This window comes from Rutidosis leptorrhynchoides, chromosome 4 (assembly GCF_046630445.1).
Source record: "Rutidosis leptorrhynchoides isolate AG116_Rl617_1_P2 chromosome 4, CSIRO_AGI_Rlap_v1, whole genome shotgun sequence".
NCBI lineage: Eukaryota > Viridiplantae > Streptophyta > Magnoliopsida > Asterales > Asteraceae > Rutidosis > Rutidosis leptorrhynchoides.
Genome location: NC_092336.1, coordinates 151239004 through 151265651, shown reverse-complemented (window position 1 = coordinate 151265651; position 26648 = coordinate 151239004).

Genomic DNA, 26648 nt, shown 5'->3' with positions numbered 1-26648 from the left:
AAAAACGTCTCATATAGAGGTCAAAACCTCGCAACGAAATCAATTAATATGGAACGTTTTTAATCAATAAGAACGGGACATTTCATATTAGACACAGGATGTGGAACTCATATTTGCAATTCTTTGCAGGGGTTCAAAAGAAGTAATCAAGATGCGGGAACAACAAGTCTCTTCATGGGAAATGGAGCAAGGGTGCAAGTGAAAGCTCATGGAGACTTTGTTTTAAAGCTTCCAAGTAGTTTGGAGCTTATTTTGAAAAATGTTTTGTATGCACCCGATTTATCACGAAACATTATTTCTGTATCCCGCTTGAAACAATGTGGTTTTAATCTTAATTTAATTAATGATGACATCCATGTTTCTTTAAATAATGTGTTCTATTTCCAGGCTTCGCCTTCGAATGGTATTTATGAATAGGTTCATGATGACACATCATACAATAGCTCAATGTTCCATGCAAACACCAAGAAACTCAAAAGGGATTTGAGTGATTCCTACTTATGGCATTGTCGCCTTGGTCACATAAATAAGAATCGAATGCATACACTTCAAAAGAATGGACTTTTGAAATCAAATGAACTAGACTCGTTTGATGTATGTGAATCTTGTTTACAAGGCAAAATGACTAAAGCACCTTTCAAAGGGACCTATGAAAGGGCTAAAGACTTATTGGGATTAATACATTCGGATGTATGTGGACCCTTTAAGCCCATAACTAGGAATGGTGAAAGATACTTCGTTACTTTCATTGATGACTTCAGTCGTTTCGGATATGTCTACTTATTAAGACACAAGGACGAAACTTTTGAAGCATTCAAGGAATATCAAAACGAAGTACAAAATCAACTCAATAAGACAATCAAGGTACTTCGTACCAATAGAGGAGGTGAATACCTAAGCGATGCTTTCCAAGATCATCTTAAAGGTTGTGGGATTATCTCGCAACTTAATCCTCCTGGAACACCCCAACTTAATGGAGTATCCGAAAGGAGGAACCGAACCCTAATGGATATGGTTCGATCTATGATGACTAAAAGCTCGTTACCTCTATCATTTTGGGGTTATTGTCTATGATCCGTGGCTCGTATTTTAAATATGGCCTCAACCAAGAAAGTGGAACGAACTCCTTATGAGATGTGGTTTGGAAAACCTCCATCTCTTTCATACTTAAAGGTATGGGGATGTGAAGCTTATCTTAAGCGTTACGTCCCTAATAAGTTAAATGCTCGATCCACGAAGTGTATCTTCATAGGATATCCAAAGGATGATATGGGATACTATTTCTATGATCCAACCGAGCAAAATGTATTTGTTGCTCGGAAGGCGGAATTCCTTGAAACTAAGTTCCTAATGGAAGGAAATTGTGAAAGGAAAATAGATCTTGAAGAGGTTAAAGATCAAGTAGATGATACACAATTGGTTGACACTAGCACTCAACATCAAAATGTGGAGAGTGATCAAATGGATGATCAAAGTACACAAGACGTTCACAGATCTGGTAGGATTAGTAATCCTCCTGAGAGATATGGGTTTCTCATGGATGGTTGCTATGTGGTTGATTTGGATGAACCAATAAACTACCAAGATGCTTTATCAAGGATTGATAAGGATAAATGGCAGGAAGCCATGAACGCTGAGATGCAATCCATGTATGACAACCAAGTTTGGGAACTTGTTGAATAACCTACTGGCTCAAGGCTAGTTGATTGTAAATGGCTTTTCAAAATGAAAACTGACATACATGGAAACTTGGATACATATAAAGCTAGACTTGTAGCAAAAGGTTTCACTCAAACTCAAGGGGTTGACTATGATGAAACTTTTTTGCCTGTGGCAATGCTAAAGTCTATTAGGATATTACTTGCCATTGCTGCTCATTATGATTATGAAATATGGCAAATGGATGTCAAGACCGCTTTCCTAAATGGACATCTTAAGGAAGATGTCTATATGGTTCAGCCTGAAGGTTTTGTTGATCCGAAATATCCTAAAAAGGTATGCAAGTTAAAGAAGTCAATCTACGGGTTGAAACAAGCATCTAGAATGTGGAATCATCATTTCAATGAGGAGGCCAAGAAATTTGGCTTCATTAAAAATTGTGACGAAGCTTGTGTATACAAGAAAGCTAGTGGGAGCACAATCATGTTCCTTGTGTTATATGTGGATGATATATTATTATTTGGGAACAATATTCCGGCAATCCAAGGAGTTAAAACTTGGTTAAGTAAATGCTTCTCCATTAAGGATCTTGGAGAAGCACAATACGTTTTGGGGATTGGGATCTACAGGGATAGATCTAAGAAACTGATAGGTTTGAATCAAAGTACATACATTGAAAAGATCTTGAAAAGGTTCAAGATGGAGAACTCTAAGAATGGTTTGGTACCTATTCAAAAGGGAACACTTCTCAGTTCATCTCAGTGCCCCACCACGAAAGATGAACAGGAGGGAATGAAGAAAGTCCCATATGCGTCTACCATTGGGTCAATCATGTATACAATGATATGCACTAGACTGGATGTGTCATGCGCTCTTAGCCTGACAAGTAGATACCAGAATAACCCAGGAAACAGTCATTGGATTGCTGTCAAAAGTATATTGAAATACCTTAGAAGGACTAAGGATATGTTTCTGATATATGGGTCTGGTGAGGAGGAACTTGCTGTAAAAGGTTACGTGGATGCAAGTTTCCAAACTGTTCGAGATGATTCTCGATCACAATCCGGTTATGTCTTCACGTTAAATGGAGGTGCGGTCTCTTGGAAGAGTTCAAAACAGGATGTTGTTGCATTATCCACTACAGAGTCGGAGTATATTGCCGCCTCATTGGCTGCTCAGGAAGCTGCATGGATGAAGAAATTCATCGACTACTTAGGAGTGGTCCCTTCCATTCAGGACCCTCTTGAGATCTTTTGTGACAACGAGGGTGCGATATCTCAAATCAAGGAACCTCGTGCTCACCAAAAGACCCATCACATTGAGCGGAGATTCAACCACATAAGGGATGAAGTTGAAAAGGGAAAGATATGTATTTACAAAGTTCACACAGATCTTAATATAGCAGATCCTCTCACGAAGCTCTTACATGGAGCAAAACATACTGGACATGTTTGTGCATTAGGGTTTCGATATTCTAGTGATTGGTCATGATCTGTTTTAAGTATTGTAACGGAACGAAATTGTTCAAACTCATTAATATAATTATGGTATTAATTTATTTTGAGTCATGTTCCTATTTTGCATATTTCATCCATGAATAAGTAATTATTCTAAATTCCGTAGTCGATCACATTTATGGGAACAAGTGTAAGGTTTAGACTATTATGAACTTGGATTGGTATACATTCATGAGATGAATGTGGGGCAAGGTTGCAACCAAGGTTCATAGATATTTGTGGGATACAAATATTGGAAGAACCGCCCTCAAGATTTACTAAATGGAGCCTTTGTGGTTGATCACATGTAATCTTGAGTAAAGACGAATATCATTGTATCCTCTGACCTGAGATACATATTGGGTTCGGATATTCACTAAGTATTGTGCCTTGATTCTTTCCTTCGCTATTCTGAAATATGGTAGTTCATAAGGAAGAGCTCAGGTATAATGCAAGGTATATATTTAGGACGTATGTAATCAAGATGGAATTTGTCCGTCTTATTCGTTGAGAGTCAGATGTCTAAGGCCTGATAAAGTTAAATCTAGAAGAGAGTGATCACTCTGTGTCTCTTGGATTTAACATGACATCTAGGATGAAAGGAAATAATGAAAGATTCACCTATTCATATTCGAGATGGGAACTCGAAAGGGAGGATGTTATTGAATGGCACAAAGTCATAACATATTGAGGGTGATGGACGGTCGTTAGGTGGTATTCATCACTTGCATTAATTTCTTATGTTTCTCGTGCAAGTGGGAGATTGAAGGTATTTCATATGCCCGAGAGTCATATTAAATTAATGTGGCCAACATGTTATGATCCAAGTCGGGTCATACCCAATAACAAGCTCACCGACACCTTATACGTATTTAATCTTAACGATTGGATCATTAAATAAATGCGCGACACTTGGATTTTAGAAAAATCGGGTTTCTAAAATATTATCACTTGAGATAAATTATTTGGATAATTTATATTTAATTGTTTATAAGTTTAAATGATTATAATGTGTTATATTTTATAAAGGGTTTATAAAATATGGGAGTAACATATCTAATACATGTTTTATATATATACATATATATATATATATATATAACAAGTTTATATATATGTTAAAAAACATTGTTATTATAAATAAAAGAGGGCAGATTTTGGGACTCCAAGGAGACAACCCATGCCTACTTTTGTTACTTTCAATATGCACACTTTCTTAAGTGCAAGACTAAACTCTTCAACCAAGCAAGCTTGACTCCAACATGCAACTAGACATTCAAAAATCAAAAGAAAACCTCCCAAATACAGCTGCTGCTGCCGTGGCCTGTTTAGGTGCAAAAGGAGTGTCTAAATTTGGTTTAGCAAGCTTATTTCAAGTGTCACATAAATCCTAACCAAGAGCAAGGGTGTTGGGCTAATAGCTTGGGGTATTTCTCCTTGAGGTTTCATCATTTTGAAGCTTCATTCTTCTTCATCTCCATCTTCATCTTGCAACTTTGAAACAACCCTCAACTAGCTTGAGGAGGTATAATCTCTACTCTCCTTGTTGATATATGTAAGTATATATTCATGACTTGATATCTTCATGGAATTCAAATAAAATGGTTTAACATATAAACTTGTTTTCTTAATTATTATGCTTCCGCTTGCTTTAATATTCATAAAATTGGTTTTGTGATTATGTAAACTCTAAGAACATGTTGTTATGTTGAATTCCATCATAATAGCGGTATTGTAAATTTGTAAAATATTGTATAAATTTGAACGCGAAATATTATTATAATCAGTTTTTTCATATAGAATTATAGTAGTTAAATTGTATATTAACTACTAAGTATGAACTTAACGGGTAGGTACTACCCAAATTAAAACTATAAAACGCTAATATGAAGAAAAAACTTTTATAAATGAGTTCATACTATGCTACGAAATACTATTGACTACTCTTAAAATTCTATATGATTAACTTAATTCTTTTGGGCTATTTCTGAAGGAAATGGCACCGGCAACTCGTCAGAATTTGAACATGAGTGAGGAAGACTTCCGTATTTTTCTTGCAGCAAACATAGCCACAGTACAGGCTGCGATGCAAAATAACAATAACTCTGGATCTAGCAGTGGAACTAATTCCACAAGAAATCGTGTAATATGCTCCTACAAACAATTCACTGCCTGCAAACCTTTGGAATTTGATGGAACCGAAGGACCAATTAGATTGAAACGGTGGACCGATAAGGTCGAATTGGTGTTTACCATAAGTAAGTGTACTAAAGAGTACAAAGTTAAGTACGCTACGCATACCTTCACAAGTACTGCGTTAACGTGGTGGAACACATATCTTGAACAGGTAGGACAAAATGCTGCTTACGCACTACCATGGTCAGCATTCAAGCAATTGATGAATGAGCAGTACCGTCCTAGAAACGAAGTCAATAAGCTCAAGGTAGAACTTAGAGAGTTACGAACACAAGGGTTCAACATTACCACATATGAACAACGATTCACAGAGTTGTGCCTATTGTGTCCGGGAGCGTTCGAAGATGAAGAAGAGAAGATCGACGTGGTTGTAAAAGGGTTACCAGTAAGGATTCAAGAAGATGTGAGTTCACACGAGCCCGCTTCCATACAGGCAAGTCGAATGGCTCATAAACTCATAAATCAGATTGAGGGGAGAATTAAAGAGCATGCGGCCGAAGAAGCCAACATAAAACAACTCAAGAGAAAGTGGGAAGAAACCAGTGACAAGGGTCACCATTACAACAACAACAACAATCACAACCATAATCACAATAACAATCATAACAACCGCAACAACAATCGCAACAATAACCATAATCCAAACAATAACTACAACAAACGTCCCAACAACAGCAACAACTACAACAACCGTTTCAACAACAATAACAATCCCAACAACAACCTCAATAACAACAAACAACAGAAACAACCATGCATCAGGTGTGCAGAGTACCATCCGAATGCGTTTTGCACAACATTTTGCACCAAGTGTAAGAGAGGTGGTCATAGCGCGGCAAAATGTGAGGTTTACGGACTAAAGAACAACAAAAATAAAGAAACAAATAATGTCGGAACAAATAATGCCGACGTAGTTTGTTATAAATGTGGAAAACCGGGTCACATTATTAGAAATTGCCCAAACCAAGAGAATACTAATGGGCAAGGCTGCGGAAGAGTTTTCAATATTAATGCGACAGAAGCGCAGGAAGACCTGGAGCTTGTTACGGGTACGTTTCTTATTGACAATAAATCTGCTTATGTTTTTTTGATTTGGGTGCCAATAGAAACTATATGAGTAGAGATTTTTGTGCTAAATTAAGTTGCCCATTGACGCCTGTGAATAGTAAATTTTTACTAGAATTAGCAAACGGTAAATTAATTTCAGCAGATAATATATGTCGGGAGAGAGAAATTAAAGTGGGGGATGAAACGTTTAAAATTGATTTAATACCAGTCGAGTTAGGGAGTTTTAATGTAATAATTGGGATGGACTGGTTGAAAAGAGTGAGAGCAGAGGTCGTTTGTTACAAAAATGCGATTCGCATTATGCGTGAAAAAGGAAAACCTTTAATGGTGTACGGGGAAAAGAACAACGCGAAATTAAATCTTAGTATTAGTTTGAAAGCGCAAAAACTAATAAGAAAAGGTTGTTACGTCATTCTAGCACACATCGAGGAAGTTAAACCTGAAGAAAAGAACATCAGTGATTGTAACGACCCGGATTTTTCCAATCGTTTTATACTTATGAGATTAATATTTACATAAATTAAACCTTACCAACATGATAAGCAATCCAAATTGTTGAGACTTGTGTTTTTGAAAAGAGTTTTACACAACGTTTGACCGTCCAATTTGACCGATGATATCACGAACTATATAACATACGATAATTATACGTTTGTGTATATATATGTATTTATATATATTTAACATGATCTAAGGATGGTTTAACATCTCATTGTGTACTAATGACAATGAGTTATAAGTATATTTTGAAACTACTAAATTAAGTTTTCAAAACGATAACTATACATAACATTCTTTGATATATATACTTATAACCTATAATGCTTATACATGTATCGTATATATAATGCATTTAATCACTTTTTAAGGACTTAAATACATAAAACAATATAAGTATATTCACAAAAGATAGCTATATTTGAATTCTCATTCCGTTTCCTCAAGATTTCTATACGTATATCTAGGGTATATGTACCCGTATCATACCCAGCTTCTATATGTATTTACTATTGGTATATACACATCAAATCAACATCCTAATCAACATTATTACTGCCCTAGATATGAGGTAACTAGGATTTGTCAAGTAGCATGAATTATTAGTAAGAAAACAAAATTAGGAATCCTTTTCTTTCTTTATAAACTAAAAACGTTTTTATGAATGAACACCATTTCTTCACTCCATTTTCTCATACCTACACCCTCATTTCTCTCTCAAAATACTCCTAACTTCATACTTGATCATCTCCAAGCATTTTTCCCATCATTTAGCTTCAATTACAAGCCTTAAACACCATAAGAAAACTCTTTCAAGAACATATCAAAATAACCACCCATTTGAAGAAGTTTACTTCCAACCTTTTGATCTAACTCCACCACTCTTTGATTCCAAGATTTTTCTTATCTCTTATAGTAACTTTGTCCAAGTAACTTGAGGTAGTAACCTTGTTCATAATCTTGTTCGATTCATAATTATATAGCTATCTTATTTTATGTTGTAAAATTTTAACAACAAGAACATAGTTTGAATGATTTCAAACTTGTTTGCAAACTAAATAGATCCTTCTAACTTAACTTTTAAAACACTTCAAGACCTATAATATATCATAATGATATGCTAACTTAACAAGATATAACTTGGTTTTACAAAGAACACCTTAAAAACTGAATCTACGTCGTTGGAGTGCAACCGGGGGCTGTTTTGGGTTGGATAATTAAAAACCATCTTGAAATTTGAATTGGAAGTTCATGTTCTGGAAAAATTATATTTCTTATGAATATGTTAACACATAAAAATTTCATGGTTTAACTCAAAGTGTAAGTATTTTTAGAAAAATGATCATTAAATGTTGTTTTTATGATGGAAAATGATCACTTTCATAAGTTTTACCAAAGTTTGACCTATAACCTGTGATTTCGAATACAAACTAAGGTATTTTCAGTTCATATTCTTAAAATTTGACTCGATCCAAGGAAGTGGCAAGTTGAACCAACAAAAACGGAGTTGTAATGAAGAAACTACGACTAAAACAAGATTGGGTATCCGAAGCTAGTTTAGCTACGAAAATATTTGGAGATAAAGTAAATTAATCATATCTTTTCTAACTAATATGATATTTTATATATAATTACTTATGATTTGATTTTATATATTTCAGGACCAGCCGTAAACAACACGAGAAGATTAATCATAAGACCTCATGATTGTACGCAACACGTCATTTGACAACACGGTACTTTATGTACGCAACACGTCATTTGACAACATGGTACCATGGGTCGAGATTAATTCTGATCAATACGAATACGATGGGGTCTTTATTTATTTTATTGAGAAACTAATTGTGGACCACTAACATCGGACTGCTAACTACGGACTAAGAAAATATTAAAAGTATTATAAGTATATATATATATATATATATATATATATATATATATATATATATATATATATATATATATATATATATATATATATATATATATATATATATATATATATATAACGATTACTTGAAAAGAAAATATGTTGATATATTATATATATATGGTTAGGTTCGTGATATCTATCGGAGACCAAGTCGAGTTAAATACCTTCAATTCAAAAGTGAGTATATAGTCCCACTTTTAAACTCTAAATATTTCGGGATGAGAATACATGCATTTTATGATTTACGTTATGGACACAAGTGATTAAAAATATATATTCTACATTGAGTTATACCACTGGCATACTTCCCTATAACTTGGTAACTACTATTTACATGAGGTATTGTAAACGCGAATCCTGCTGATAGATCTATCGGGCCTGACAACCCCAACCGGACTGGACGATCAGTATTCAACGGTTGCACAGTACTTCATTTCGGTGACTACACTTGGTACGGTATAGTAAGATTTCATAATAAAGGGAATATGCGACGTTGATTAAATGTTAAGTATGGTTATCAAGTGCTCAACAACTTAGAATATTTTTATTAAAACGTTTATGTATATGAAATCTTGTGGTCTATATTTATAACACTGCTAGCATTAAACCTTTATCTCACCAACTTTATGTTGACGTTTAAAGCATGTTTATTCTCAGGTTCCTAGAAGTCTTCCGCTGTTTGAATATATGTTAAAGAAACCATGTGCATGGAGTCATACATGTTTTATTCGAGGAAGCATTGCATTCACAAAATCATCACCGTGTATTTATTTTGACTGCATTGTCAACGGAAGTATTCTTGTAAACTGTTATTTACAGTGATTTTCTATATGTAGAAATCATCAGATGTCGAAAACATTAAATTTTAAATATTCATTTATGGTATATCTTTTCAAAAGAATGCAATGTTTATAAAACGTATCATATAGAGGTCAAATGCCTCGCGATGTAATCATATGTTATTGTATTCGTCCCTATAGATTGGGTCGGGTTGTTTCATGTGATATCAGAGCGGTGGTCTTAGCGAACCAGGTCTGCATTAGTGTGTCTAACTTATAAGTCGTTAGGTTGCATTAGTGAGTCTGGACTTCGACCGTGTCTGCATGTCAAAATTTTGCTTATCATTTTGTGTCGAAAATCATCTACTTATCATCTGTAGGAAATTACCTGCTTATCATCTTAAGTCTAAACGCGTCTTACTGCATTCATTGCATGAATGGTTTATAGACAAAATTCATATCTTAGCGTATTTGCTAATTCATATCTACGCGTATCTGTTACTGTAAACTTTGTCTGACATATTCCGTAAATCCCTCCGTAATCTACGAGATCTTTTGTTCTATATATGTGGATATTCTATATAATTAGAATACCACCCTATAGCCAAAAAATCATTTCATATCGAAAAATCCTTTATTCAATCATACGAAATGGAACTCGTCACTAGTTCAAGTCCCTCGGATTCTGATATGGAATACCACTCAAGCTCCGAAAGCAGTGTGACCGGAATGGATCAACCAATCAGTCATCATCTATTTTGGATGGATTGGGGATGGGTTCGTAGCATCCTCAATCATTGGAGACAAGAAGAAGGTGATCCCTTCCATCCACCAAATTGCCCTCTTGACGATGAACCTGAAGCACTAACCGGTGAACCTGTTTGAGGAACCATTTTCTCTCTCATTTCCAGAGTATCTCGTCACGATTATATACTACATCAAATTCTAGATTTTATTTATCTACTCGTCCGAACCGACAATCACCCCGGTGTAATAGAAGAAGTCAACGAGTTCGCACTCGGGTAGTGGCTTTGGAGAATACGGTACGAAGGTTACAAACACCATCATCAGCATCAGCAGCATAACCAGTACCGTCAAAAACATCAACATCGCAAGCCTCAATACCTTAAGCACCAGCAGCATCACCAGCATCAACGTTATCACCATCATCAACATCAACAGGATCATTACCACCACCAACAATCACATCCGCATCACACGCCTCAATATCACCATCCGTACCTCGGATATCAACGTCACACGCACCATAGATACCAAGAAGTACCAACAACAACAAACGATGAAGTATTGATTCATAACTTCATCGGAGAAACATTCTATGGTGATTATGTAATCTCTAAAGACATAGAGATTACCTATTTCTACCTTAACCATAAATCAGATGAGTGGACAGAAATGATAAAAGGAAGAGTAGAAACCCCAACAAGAATGATGCGTAAGGTACAAGCTAGACTTGTTTTACCAACAGCATCATCAGTACCCTTAGCCTCACCAACACAATCAGTGCTGTCAATATCGTTAGAATCGTCAGCAACTTTAACATCACAAGCTCCACCAGTTCAAGAATCACCGTGGACATCATCAATAACGCGTATATTGCATCAACGAGTTATGAAGTATTAACTCATTCTTCTGAAGAATTTATATAAATATTTTATATATATGAATTCGGAAACCAAAATAAATCTTTTCGTACTAAGCTATTAAGTATGAATTGAAAAAGGGTAGATACTACTCGTTTAAATTCATACTACAAATATGTAATGATGTACGTCCTTCGTCAGTAACTTAATCATCGTTAACTACAATCCCTGTTTCAATTCAATGAATTCCGTTTTATAATAAACCAAGTGTATTATTCAATAATATGTTTGATTTTACACTTTCATCTTCAATGTACTCGAAGCTTACTGGGAAACAACATTCATATCTTGCGAAGTTAGCAAGAGTTCAATGAGTATCAGCATGATTCACTAAGGAAATATATATTAGAATAAATAATGAAGTATTGATCTATAACTTCATTAATATTCTATGAAGAATATGTGGTTCCTAATCGTTTTAGAGATTACTTATTCTAGCTCAAACCGAAAATCAAATGAGTCTAATATTATATTGACTTATTAAATTCATGATTACATCTGAAGAAGATATATATGTACATATATTTTCATAAGGATTGTAATAAAATTCTCTGGTACAAAACATTACTTGTGAAATTTTTTTTAACGGGTAGGTAATACCCGAGAGATATATAAATTCACAATTTATATGATTATATTCTTCGACTCTGATTCAACAATCATCAACTATACTCACTACCTTCACAATAATATACATTTTTTCATAGAAATCAAAACAACCATTCTCATCCAAATTTGATTACGACAAAATGAAATCCAAGTCAAGACTTAACAGAAGACATCACTCTTAGGACTCTTACATCTTTCAAAACTATACTTTGACTTCAAAACTATGCTAGAACATCATTCGATTCTTGGAACCAAAAAAAATATTTGTATCATTCAAAGTTCTAAAACATCATATGTATATTAACAATTACAATCTATGATCAAACCCTTCGAAATTCTTGAAGACACTTCAAATAATGGACAATCGAGATGATGATCTAACCACACATTACCCGCAGTCATGTACCTGAAAAGCTCTCGAAACTGAGGACATAATTTAACATGTATCCGCATTAAATCTTTTAGCATTTATTAGCAAAAATAACTTTGCGATTCCTTTTCAAAATAGCAAATTTTGGTTACAGTTTCAGCAAGTCAACCTCGACTTTCCATTCGAAGTAGCCTTATTATAACCTGTAATACATACGATTACCCTTTTGTTACCAGGGAACCTTTTATATTCCACGACATTATCAGCAGATGTACCAGCAACTCGTTACCCCTTTGGCAGAATCAATAATTGGTATTTTGAAATCTCGCAGTGTTTCTATTTCAGCAGTTATATATATATATATATATATATATATATATATATATATACAACGTCTATCCCCAAGAATTACATATTTTAAATGTGAAGTTTCTGAAAAAAATGCTCCAGTCTACGAATTAGTGCTATGAAGTTTTGGAAAAGACTGATAAAGTGGTAAAGACAGTAGACAACAATTACGGTCAGAAGTTTGACAATAAAGAATAATATATTGGAAAAGCTCGAACGAAAAATTTGGTACTGGAAAACGGATTGAGCAAAGTATAAAGGAGGTCGTGGACAAATCACAATGACGAAATCTACCTTCAAAGGATTCAAATGATTCAGTGTCTGCTGAAACCGTTAGTAAGAACCTTACTCCTTATTCTAAACCTTCACAGACAGATTTTCCGCGTCATTCCCTGATCTTAGATATTCTAAGATATCATCGTATCTTTCATTATAAATATCTCCGATATTCCTGAAGATATATTCCCAACTATCCTCATCAAAAATCATTTATCTCTTCACAATATCTGCGTTACAACATAAAAGAAACTGTGTTAGTTTCTAAATTCTGAAAAAAATCGAGTTTAAAATATGAATGTTTTGAAGTAGTGTTGGAAACTGAAGCATGAATTAGTATAATATAATGACACTTGATCAACGTGATTATATTACAGTAATTCATGCTGAGTTTCTAAATAGAACATAATGATTCACAGATCATAACGTCATCATGTGCCATGTTACACAACTCTTACATTCTACCCAATCTCCAAACATATTAAGAACATATCTTCTTGATAATTCTATCTTTTCGGACATTCTGGTAACTTACCAAATCAAGATCGTGCAATTACTATTTTCTTCTTAGAACATTAACTATGTTTATTTCAAAATCCATACCTACGAATTTCGGACCATTATTCGCTTGACTCGAAGTCGGGAAGAGGAAACAGAAGTATGGAACTGTTGAATATAAAAGAAAATATAAAGCTCGACAACAACAAATAAATTACAAATCGTGTATATCAATACGTATTGCAACGTAAAGGCACGGGAGAATTAACAATACTATAACCCCAAGGTAATAGTAGAAATAAATAAAATCCTCCGGAGGTAGATGAAAAAGAAGAATGACAGAGATGAAAGTTAAGAATATATCCAGGATCAGTACTGGATGAAGCATACTGATAAATGTTTTAAAGTATGAATTGAGGGAGGAAGAATAGAAGGTATGAGTTGCAAGGAAATAAAGGGAGGTGGATTTATAGTAAAAGATCCGACAGAGCAATCAAAATAGATGATCGCATTTAAAGCAGATTCTAATTTCCTTGATTATCGTAGAATCAAATCTCATTATGAAGATTTTACTCCAAATCTCTTGAACTGGGAAATCAATCCTATCTACGTCAAAAGATATGACGAATCTATACCTACTCATTTCACCCTTTGGTGATAGCCTCACTCGTACTCTTCACAAAAATCAAATTTCTTTATCAATATTACTTGATGATAATAAAACTCTAATTTCCAACTCCTATACGTCATGAAAACATACTTATTGTCAGCCATGACCATCCCATTCAAATTTCGGGATGAAATTTATTTAACGGGTAGGTACTGTAATGACCCGGATTTTTCCAATCGTTTTATACTTATGAGATTAATATTTACATAAATTAAACCTTACCAACATGATAAGCAATCCAAATTGTTGAGACTTGTGTTTTTGAAAAGAGTTTTACACAACGTTTGACCGCCCAATTTGACCGATGATATCACGAACTATATAACATACGATAATTATACGTTTGTGTATATATATGTATTTATATATATTTAACATGATCTAAGGATGGTTTAACATCTCATTGTGTACTAATGACAATGAGTTATAAGTATATTTTGAAACTACTAAATTAAGTTTTCAAAACGATAACTATACGTAACATTCTTTGATATATATACTTATAACCTATAATGCTTATACATGTATCGTATATATAATGCATTTAATCACTTTTTAAGGACTTAAATACATAAAACAATATAAGTATATTCACAGAAGATAGCTATATTTGAATTCTCATTCCGTTTCCTCAAGATTTCTATACGTATATCTAGAGTATATGTACCCGTATCATACCCAGCTTCTATATGTATTTACTATTAGTATATACACATCAAATCAACATCCTAATCAACATTATTACTGCCCTAGATATGAGTTAACTAGAATTTGTCAAGTAGCATGAATTATTAGTAAGAAAACAAAATTAGGAATCCTTTTCTTTCTTTATAAACTAAAAACGTTTTTATGAATGAACACCATTTCTTCACTCCATTTTCTCATACCTACACCCTCATTTCTCTCTCAAAATACTCCTAACTTCATACTTGATCATCTCCAAGCATTTTTCCCATCATTTAGCTTCAATTACAAGCCTTAAACACCATAAGAAAACTCTTTCAAGAACATATCAAAATAACCAACCATTTGAAGAAGTTTACTTCCAACCTTTTGATCTAACTCCACCACTCTTTGATTCCAAGATTTTTCTTATCTCTTACAGTAACTTTGTCCAAGTAACTTGAGGTAGTAACCTTGTTCATAATCTTGTTCGATTCATAATTATATAGCTATCTTATTTTATGTTGTAAAATTTTAACAACAAGAACATAGTTTGAATGATTTCAAACTTGTTTGCAAACTAAATAGATCCTTCTAACTTAACTTTTAAAAAACTTCAAGACCTATAATATATCATAATGATATGCTAACTTAACAAGATATAACTTGGTTTTACAAAGAACACCTTAAAAACTGAATCTACGTCGTTGGAGTGCAACCGGGGGCTGTTTTGGGTTGGATAATTAAAAACCATCTTGAACTTTGAATTGGAAGTTCATATTCTGGAAAAATTATATTTCTTATGAATATGTTAACGCATAAAAATTTCATGGTTTAACTCAAAGTGTAAGTATTTTTAAAAAAATGATCATTAAATGTTGTTTTTATGATGGAAAATGATCACTTTCATAAGTTTTACCAAAGTTTGACCTATAACCTGTGATTTCGAATACAAACTAAGGTAATTTCAGTTCATATTCTTAAAATTTGACTCGATCCAAGGAAGTGGCAAGTTGAACCAACAAAAACGGAGTTGTAATGAATAAACTACGACTAAAACAAGATTGGGTATCCGAAGCTAGTTTAGCTACGAAAATATTTGGAGATAAAGTAAATTAATCATATCTTTTCTAATTAATATGATATTTTATATATAATTACTTATGATTTGATTTTATATATTTCAGGACCACCCGTAAACAACACGAGAAGATTAATCATAAGACCTCATGATTGTACGCAACACGTCATTTGACAACACGGTACTTTATGTACGCAACACATCATTTGACAACATGGTACCATGGGTCGAGATTAATTTTGATAAATATGAATACGATGGGGTCTTTATTTATTTTATTGAGCAACTAATTGTGGACCACTAACATCGGACTGCTAACTACGGACTAAGAAAATATTAAAAGTATTATAAGTATATATATATATGTAACGATTACTTGAAAAGAAAATATGTTGATATATTATATATATATATAGTTAGGTTCGTGATATCTATCGGAGACCAAGTCGAGTTAAATACCTTCAAGGCAAAAGTGAGTATATAGTCCCACTTTTAAACTCTAAATATTTCGGGATGAGAATACATGCATTTTATGATTTACGTTATGGACACAAGTGATTAAAAATATATATTCTACGTTGAGTTGTACCACTGGCATACTTCCCTATAACTTGGTAACTACTATTTACATGAGGTATTGTAAACGCGAATCCTGTTGATAGATCTATCGGGCCTGACAACCCCAACCGGACTGGACGATCAGTATTCAACGGTTGCACAGTACTTAGTTTCAGTGACTACACTTGGTACGGTGTAGTAAGATTTCATAATAAAGGGAATATGCGACGTTGATTAAATGTTAAGTATGGTTATCAAGTGCTCAACAACTTAGAATATTTTTATTAAAACGTTTATGTATATGAAATCTTGTGGTCTATATTTATAACGCTGCTAGCATTAAACCTATATCTCACCAACTTTATGAAGGTACAGTGATTGTCTATATGTAGAAATCATCAGATGTCGAAAGCATTGAATTTTAAATATTCATTTATGGTATATCTTTTCAAAAGAATGCAATGTTTATAAAACGTATCATATAGAGGTCAAATGCCTCGCGATGTAATCATATGTTATTGTATTCGTCCCTATGGATTGGGTCGGGTCATTTCAATAATGTTTCCATCTCAAAAGAATTTCCCGATGTATTTTCGAAAGAATTACCGGGATTACCCCCACATCGATCCGTTGAATTTCAAATAGACCTTGTATCAGGAGCTGCACCAATAGCTCGTGCTCCATACAGACTCGCACCCAGCGAAATGAAAGAATTACAAAGTCAGTTACAGGAACTTTTAGAGCGTGGTTTCATTCGATCAAGCACATCACCGTGGGGAGCTCCTGTTTTGTTTGACAAGAAGAAGGATGGTACATTTAAGTTGTGTATCGAATACCGAGAGTTGAACAAACTTACCATCAAGAACCGCTACCCACTACCGAGAATCGATGACTTATTTGATCAACTACAAGGCTCGTCGGTTTATTCGAAGATTGATTTACGTTCTGGATATCATCAAATGCGGGTGAAGGAGGATGATATTCCGAACACTACTTTTAGGATGCGTTACGGTCATTACGAGTTTATGGTTATGCCGTTTGGATTGACTAATGCACCAGCTGTGTTCATGGACATCATGAACCGAGTGTGTGGACCATACCTTGACAAGTTTGTCATTGTTTTCATCGATGACATACTTATTTACTCAAAGAATGACCAAGAGCACGAAGAACATTTGAGAAAAGTGCTAGAGTTGTTGAGGAAAGAAAAACTGTACGCTAAGTTTTCAAAGTGTGCATTTTGGTTGGAAGAAGTTTAATTCCTCGGTCACATAGTGAACAAAGAAGGTATTCAAGTGGATCCGGCAAAGATTGAAACCGTTGAAAAGTGGGAAACCCCGAAAACTCCGAAGCATATACGCCAATTTTTAGGACTGGCTGGTTACTACAGAAGGTTCATCCAAGATTTTTCCAAAATAGCAAAACCCTTGACTGCATTAACGCATAAAGGGAAGAAATTTAAATGGAAGGATGAGCAGGAGAAAGCGTTTCAATTGTTGAAGAAAGAGTTAACTACGGCACCTATATTGTCATTACCTGAAGGGAACGATGATTTTGTGATATATTGTGACGCCTCAAAGCAAGGTCTCGGTTGTGTATTAATGCAACGAACGAAAGTAATTGCTTATGCGTCTAGACAATTGAAGATTCACGAGTGAAATTATACGATGCATGATTTGGAATTAGGCGTGGTTGTTTTTGCATTAAAGACTTGGAGGTACTACTTATATGAGGTCAAAAGTATTATATATACCGATCACAAAAGTCTTCAACACATATTTAATCAGAAATAACTGAACATGAGGCAGCGCAGATGGATTGAATTATTGAATGATTACGACTTTGAGATTCGTTACCACCCGGGGAAGGCAAATGTGGTAGCCGACGCCTTGAGCAGAAAGGACAGAGAACCCATTCGAGTAAAAGCTATGAGTATAATGATTCACACTAACCTTACTACTCAAATAAAGGAGGCGCAACAAGGAGTTTTAAAAGAGGGAAATTTAAAGGATGAAATACCCAAAGGATCGGAGAAGCATCTTAATATTCGGGAAGACGGAACCCGGTATAGGGCTGAAAGAATTTGGGTACCAAAATTTGGAGACATGAGAGAAATGGTACTTAGAGAAGCTCATAAAACCAGATACTCAATACATCATGGAACGGGAAAGATGTACAAGGATATCAAGAAACATTTTTGGTAGCCGGGTATGAAAGCCGATGTTGCTAAATACGTAGAAGAATGTTTGACGTGTTCTAAGGTCAAAGCGGAGCATCAGAAACCATCAGGTCTACTTCAACTACCCGAAATCCCAGAATAGAAATGGGAAAATATTACCATGGATTTCATCACTAAATTGCCAAGGACTGCAAGTGGTTTTGATACTATTTGGGTAATAGTTGATCGTCTTACAAAATCAGCACACTTCTTGCCAATAAGAGAAGATGACAAGATGGAGAAGTTAGCACGACTGTATTTGAAGGAAGTCGTCTCCATACATGGAATACCAATCTCTATTATCTCTGATAGGGATGGCAGATTTATTTCAAGATTCTGGCAGACATTACAACAAGAATTAGGAACTCGTCTAGACATGAGTACTGCCTATCATCGACAAACTGATGGGCAGAGCGAAAGGACGATACAAATGCTTGAAGACATGCTACGAGCATGTGTTATTGATTTCGAAAATAGTTGGGATCGACACCTTCCATTAGCAGAATTTTTCTAAAACAACAGTTACCATTCAAGCATTGAGATGGCGCCGTTTGAAGCACTTTATGGTAGAAAGTGCAGGTCTCCGATTTTTTGGAGTGAAATGGGGGATAGACAGATTACGGGTCCGGAGATAATACAAGAAACTACAGAGAAGATCATCCAAATTCAACAACGGTTGAAAACCGTCCAAAGTCGACAAAAGAGCTACGCTGACATTAAAAGAAAAGATATAGAATTTGAAATTGGAGAGATGGTCATGCTTAATGTTGTACCTTGGAAAGGTGTTGTTCGATTTGGTAAACGAGGGAAATTAAATCCAAGGTATATTGGACCATTCAAGATTATTGATCGTGTCGGACCAGTAACTTACTGACTTGAGTTACCTCAACAACTCGTGGCTGTACATGTAGTGACTCGGGAATTTCCGACCAAATTTAAACTTGATCTTTATATGAATTCGACACGATAAGAAAAGTCTGTAATGTGGATTCTCAAAAACTTTGAACTGTGTTCATGTATACACATGACCTTGACTAATCCCGACGATTCACGAACAATTGTTTGTATATATATATATATATATATATATATATATATATATATATATATATATATATATATATATATATATATTGTAAAAATAAATATAAAGCTTACCTAATAATTAGAAATAATAAAATACAATATAATTATTTGAACTGAAATGTAAAAGTAATATATAGAATAATTAAACTGCTATTAAAATGAATATATATATATATATATATATATATATATATATATATTATGTAAATATGATGTTTATGAATACTTGAAATCATATATATATATATATATATATATATATATATATATATATATATATATATATATATATATATATTGTAATTCAATAAAGGATATATACTATATGATTAATAAATATTACATAGATAATAATAAATAATAAAATTAAAACATAATTGTTATAATAAAATTATTATGATTACTTTCAGTGTTATTATCAATACTGATATTAATATCAGTAGTATTAATATTAATATTTTCAATATAAAATATATAGATGGAAATTTTAATACATGTGTATTATTATTATTATTATTATTAAAATTATATAAATAATATAATTTATTAATATTATATCATTATTATTATTATAAATATTATTATTAGGATCATAATTATTGTTAACAGTATTATTATTATGTTTACTAATATAATAATATTCAGTATTATTATTATTTATTTTTAATAGAATTATTATTATTAATATTAATTTTATAAAAGAAAAATCAAGAAAAAAGGTTGGAATCAGTTGCAAGTAACTATCTAACTGTTTTATATTCGATTTCTTGTCTCTAAAATCGTACTAATCAGATTCAATCACTAGACACATTCCAAATTCTGTTAGAGATCATTTTCCCCTTTTATTTTTAATTTTTTATGTATTCTTCTTTGTCTGATTTGATACTGTCGACATCATATGCTATAAAACAACCTAAATCAATTTATATAAGCTACATAAATCCTTCAGTACTCACATAATTCCTCTAATCAATGCAATTCAAAGTTTAAAACAAAAATTTTAATAAACTGAAGCATAACATCTCTGTTCTTGGTTCATTATATCAAAAACTTGATTTCAAATAAATTTTCAAAATGTATAAACGTAGTGTTGTTAGGAATCTTGTACTCAAGCTATCTGAAAAATCTTAATTCTCAATTCTATCTATCGAATTCCAATTTTTGAGTCAAAGTTAATCTTCAAAAAGTCAAATAATCTGTTCATCAAGAAATTCGATTTCGTTTTGATGTTTCTTGAGCAATTGATGATTTGTAATGTTTCCATGAATGTTTCCTAACCTATTTTGTGTTATACACTTTATCTATAACGTTACCATTTACAAAATCGATAATTTTTTTTTGTTTTGCAACAGCGACGAACAGCTTCTGTTCTTTTAATTTTTTTTATTTTATTTTTATTTATTTGTCTGTTGAATTAATTTCTTTAAAATATAGGTCGTTAAAAATTATATTTCTATCTCTTAAATCTTGTTTGAAAATTTGTTGAAGATTATGGTTCCTGGTCGAAACAATTAAGAAGAGGGTGAATAAAAACAGAAATATAAATGGTATAAATATAGTTAGATCGAGTATTATTTCAGAAAAGTTGAGGCAGAACAATGGTTAATGGTTAGGACGAGTGTTGGTGTTCGAGAGGTCTTGGGTTCGAGTCCCGTTGGGTGCAATTCTTCTTAGGGTATATACTTTTTATTTCCATTTCCATTATTATTATTATTATTATTATTAGTATTGTTGTTGTTATTATTATTATTATTATTATGATTGTTATTGTTCTTACTAGTATTAATTGGTATTGTTAAAAATTGCTATTATTACTAATATTATTATTATGATTATTAACTTATCATTTTAAGTGCTATTATTATAATTATGACTAGAATTATTATTATTATTGTTATTATAAAAGTAATACAAGTTGTAATTAGTTTTACTAATATTAGTACTAATATAATTTTCGTAATTATTAATATTACTACTATTATTAATATAAGCATATTTTTTTTACAATATAGTAATATTATTAGTAAATCATTATTTTCAAAACTATCATTTTTGTTACAGATAAATATTTTGACCCAACATATATATTGTAATAATAGTTTATATACCTATATATATATAACATATTATCATTAATTACATAAATACTTATATATAACGAACCAATGAATTTCAGATATAATACTAACCATATATATACATAGATATATTAATATAATTAAATATATAGATATTAATCATTTTAAATATATAGATATATATATACAACATAAATACATATAACTATATAAGTAATAATCATTTTCAAATATATATATATAAATTAAATAAATAATATATAAAGATATAGTATGTGAAATTGTTCGAGTACGATTATATGTATTGATGAATATACAAATGATATAGGTTCGTGTATCCGAGGCCAACCTTGCACTTGTTCAATATCGTAATATGTATTTTTACTACAAAATACAGTATGGTGAGTTTCATTTGCCTTTTTACCCTTTATATTTTTGGGCTGAGAATACATGCGCAATTTTTATAAATGTTTTACGAAATAGACACAAGTAATCGAAACTACATTATATGGTTGAATTATCGAAATCGAATATGCCCCTTTTTATTAAGTCTGGTAATCTAAGAATTAGGGAACAGACACCCTAATTGACGCGAATCCTAAAGATAGATCTATGGGCCCGACGAACCCCATCCAAAGTACCGGATGCTTTAGTACTTCGAAATTTATATCATGTCCGAAGGAGGATCCCGGAATGATAGGGGATATTCTTATATGCATCTTGTTAATGTCGGTTACCAGGTTTTCACCATATGAATGATTTTTGTCTCTATGTATGGGACGTATATTTATGAGAAATGGAAATGAGATTCTTGTGGTCTATTAAAATGATGGAAATGATTATTTATGTAAACTATTGAACTCACCAACCTTTTGGTTGACACTTGAAAGCATGTTTATTCTCAGGTACGAAAGAAATCTTCCGCTGTGCATTTGCTCATTTTTTTTTAAAGATATTACTTGGAGTCATTCATGGCATTTTTCAAAGGACGTTGCATTCGAGTCTTTGAGTTCATCAAGATTATTATTAAGTCAATTATAGTTAGATATATTATGGATTGGTATGCATGTCGTCAACTTTCGATGTAATGAAAGATTGTCTTTTCAAAAACTAATGCAATGTTTGTAAAATGTATCATATAGAGGTCAAGTACCTCGCGATGTAATCAACTGTTGTGAATCGTTTATAATCGATATGGACTTCGTCCGGATGGATTAGGACGGGTCTCTACAGTACATAACACTTTCCACGTCTCGAATTTGAAGAAATGTTTTGCTAAAGAAGATCTCACTATTCCATTAGACAAAATCCAAATCAACGAAAAACTTCAATTCATCGAAGAACCCGTCGAAATAATGGATCGTGAGGTTAAAATACTTAAGCAAAATAAAATACCAATTATTAAGGTTCGATGGAATGCTCCTAGAGAACCCGAGCTCACCTGGGAACGAGAAGATCAGATGAAGAAGAAATACCCGCACTTATTTCCAGAAGATACGACAACACCTCCAACTGCTTAAAATTTCGGGACGAAATTTATTTAACGGGTAGGTACTGTAGCGACCCGAACTTTTCCATGTTTATATATATTAAATGAAATTGATTTTTACATGATTAAGTGTTTCCAACATGTTAAGCAATTAAACTTGTTAAGACTTGATTATTTGAAATGAGTTTCATGTAGACAATTGACCACCCAAGTTGACCGGCGATTCACGAACGTTAAAACTTGTAAAAATGACATGACAATATATATATATATATATATATATATATATATATATATATATATATATATATATATATATATATATATATATATATATATATATATATATATATATATGGATATACATATAGTTAACATGAGATTATGATAAGTAAGTATCTCCATAAGTATATTAACAATGAGTTATATACATAAAAATGAGACTACTAAGTTAAGAAACTCGAAACGATATATATAACGATTATCGTTATTACAACGTCTTACTAAATACATATGTATCATATTAAGATATTGTTACACTATATTTAACATGATAAAATGATAATTATATATATCATTAAGTATGTTAACAATGAACTACATATGTAAAAACAAGACTACTATCTTAAGGATTTCGAAACGAGACATATATGTAACGATTATCGTTGTAACGACATTTAAATGTATATATATCATATCAAGATATATTAATATATCATAATATCATGATAATATAATAATTTAACATTTCATTAGATATAATAAATAATGGGTTAACAACATTAAATGAGATCGTTAACTTAAAGGTTTCAAAACAACACTTACATGTAACGACTAACGATGACTTAACAACTCAGTTAAAATGTATATACATGTAGTGTATTTAGATGTATTAATATACTTTTGGAAGACTTCAAGACATATATCAAAACACTTATACTTAACGAAAATGGTTACAGTTACATTCCCATTCCTTTTTCATCAAGAATTCTAGTCGTATTCATACCCGTATTATACACAGCTTCTAGACATACTTACTATGGGTATATACCAATAGGAACTAGCATGGGATTCCAATCTTGATTATGTCATGCATGACTAATCAATTTTAACTTCTACCATGAACTAGTCAACTAACTAGAACTCCTTTTAACCCCACCCACCACTCACCACTTACCACTCATCATTCACTCCATTTCACTTCCAATTCTCTTTCTAATTCTCTCTCAACACACACACACATTTATGAACGCATTTTTCCAGTAACTAATCAACATCTTCATCAAAAATTACTTCAAGAATCAAGCTATAATCATATTAGGAAGAACACTTCAAGAACACTTCGAAAATCCTTTCAAGTTTACTAGTTTACTTCCAAGCTTTCTAATCCATTCCAAGTAATCATCTAAGATCAAGAAACCTTTGTTATTTATAGTAGGTTATCTTTCTTATCCAAGGTAATATTCATATTCAAACTTTGATTCAATTTCTATAACTATAAACTATCTTAATTCGAGTAAAAAATCTTACTTGAACTTGTTTTTGTGTCATGATCCCACTTCAAGAACTTTTAAGCCATCCAAGATCCTTTGAAGCTAGATCATTTCTTGTAACTTCCAGTAGGTTTACCTACTAAACTTGAGGTAGTAATGATGTTTATAACATCATTCGATTCATATATATAAAACTACCTTATTCGAAGGTTTAAACTTGTAATCACTAGAACATAGTTTAGTTAATTCTAAACTTGTTCGCAAACAAAAGTTAATCCTTCTAACTTGAATTTTAAAATCAATTAAATACATGTTCTATATCTATATGATATGGTAACTTAATGATTTAAAATCGAAAAACACGAAAAACACCGTAAAACCGGATATACGCCGTCGTAGTAACACCGCGGCTGTTTTGGGTTAGTTAATTAAAAACTATGATAAACTTTGATTTAAAAGTTGTTCTTCTGGGAAAATTATTTTTCTTATAAACATGAAACTATATCCAAAAATCATGGTTAAACTCAAATTGGAAGTATGTTTTCCAAAATGGTCATCAAGACGTCGTTCTTTCGACTGAAATGACTACCTTTACAAAAAATACTTGTAACCTGTATTTACGACTATAAACTTATACTTTTTCTGTTTAGATTCATAAACTTAAGTTCAATATGAAACCATTGCAACTTGAAACACTCAAAACGGATTTAAAACGAAGAAGTTATGGGAAAAATAAGATTGGATAATTTTTCTTGTTGTAGCTACGTGAAAATTGGTAACAAATCTATATTAATCATATCCTAGCTAACTTATATTGTATTATACATGTATTATAATATATTATGTAATCTTGGGATACCATAGACACGTATGCAAATGTTTTGACATATCATATCGACCCATCTATATATATTATTTAGAACAACCATAGACACTCTATATGCATTAATGTTGGAGTTAGCTATAAAGAGTTGAGGTTGATTCCAAAAATATATATACTTTGAGTTGTGATCTAGCCTGAGAAGTGTATACACTGGGTCGTGGATTGACTCAAGATAATATATATCGATTTATTTCTGTACATCTAACTATGGACAACTAGTTGTAGGTTACTAACGAGGACAGCTAACTTAATAAACTTAAAACATTAAAACGTATTAAAAATGTTGTAAATATATTTTGAACATACTTTGATATATATGTACATATTTGTTATAGGTTCGTGAATCGACCAGTAGCCAAGTCTTACTTCCCGACGAAGTAAAAAAATCTGATAAAGTGAGTTATAGTCCCACTTTTTAAATCTAACATTTTTGGGATGAGAATGCATGTAGTTTTATAAATGTTTTACAAAATAGACACAAGTACGTGAAACTACATTCTATGGTTGAATTATTAAACCGAATATGCCCCTTTTTTAGTCTGGTAATCTAAGAATTAGGGAACAGACACCCTAATTGACGCGAATCCTAAAGATAGATCTATTGGGTTCAACAAACCCCATCCAAAGTACCGGATGCTTTAGTACTTCGAATTCATCATGTCCGAAGGGAGTCCCGGAATGATAGGGGTTATTCTATATGCATCTTGTTAAGGTCGGTTACCAGGTGTTCACCATATGAATGATTTTTATCTCTATGTATGGGATGTATATTGAAATAAAAAAAATCTTGTAGTCTATTATTACGATTTGATAAATATATAGGTTAAACCTATAACTCACCAACATTTTTGTTGACGTTTAAAGCATGTTTATTCTCAGGTGATTATTAAGAGCTTCCGCTATTGCATGCTAATATATGGACAAGATTTGGTGTCAGCATGCTTGTATAATATTGTTTAAAACTGCATTCGAGATTTATTTTGTTGTAACATATTAATATTGTAAACCAATATATATTGGTAGTGTGTAAGT